This window comes from Penaeus monodon, chromosome 25, assembly GCF_015228065.2.
Source record: "Penaeus monodon isolate SGIC_2016 chromosome 25, NSTDA_Pmon_1, whole genome shotgun sequence".
NCBI classification, from domain to species: Eukaryota; Metazoa; Arthropoda; class Malacostraca; order Decapoda; family Penaeidae; genus Penaeus; species Penaeus monodon.
Genome location: NC_051410.1, coordinates 34024327 through 34024913, shown reverse-complemented (window position 1 = coordinate 34024913; position 587 = coordinate 34024327). Strand labels below are relative to the sequence as shown.

Genomic DNA, 587 nt, shown 5'->3' with positions numbered 1-587 from the left:
GACGGAGCACTATGTTGGTGAGGGCGGGCTCCCTTCCGCCAACCTCACGTCCCCCATCAACGCGTGCTGCCCCTGGTGGCGACACCAAGAACACTCGAAACCCTGCACCGCCAGGGCCACGCTCCTGTTCTTCAGGTGAGGGCCTCGCGTGCCATACCTCAGCCTCTGACCCCTCGGAGTGTGCCTGGGGACAATCCTTGGTGGCAGCTTGCTATCTGCTTGCATGCATCACCCAGATGGCAGGCTTGGACATCTTTACTGCCATCGGACTCATGCTCGCCATGGCATCAGTTTTTGCAACCTTCGCTTTGTGACCTTCCCTCCGTGGGCTCTGATCTTGTGGCTATTTTCCCTGAGTTGGTTTTCCCTCACGAGTGTTAATGTCTCATTGCAGTGTTACTGTCTGTCATCCCGGCAATGTCAGTGTCTCTTGTCACAACTAGCAGTGTTTTTCCCCAACGAAATGGTCAGTTGACAAGCTACTAGAACAGACTGTCACCACCGTCATGTGTTCCCCGGCTGAGCCTCCTCACCATGCTTTTACATCATTTGTCATACATCACGTGATCAAATTCGTTTGACATTTC

At 53.8% G+C, this 587-nt stretch overlaps 1 protein-coding gene across 1 annotated transcript in view; it reads left to right on the top strand.

Annotated features, from left to right (window-relative positions):
• The window catches only part of LOC119589162, a gene marked incomplete in the record, with an annotated part of 255201 nt that overhangs the window by 16688 nt on the left and 237926 nt on the right, over positions 1-587 (top strand).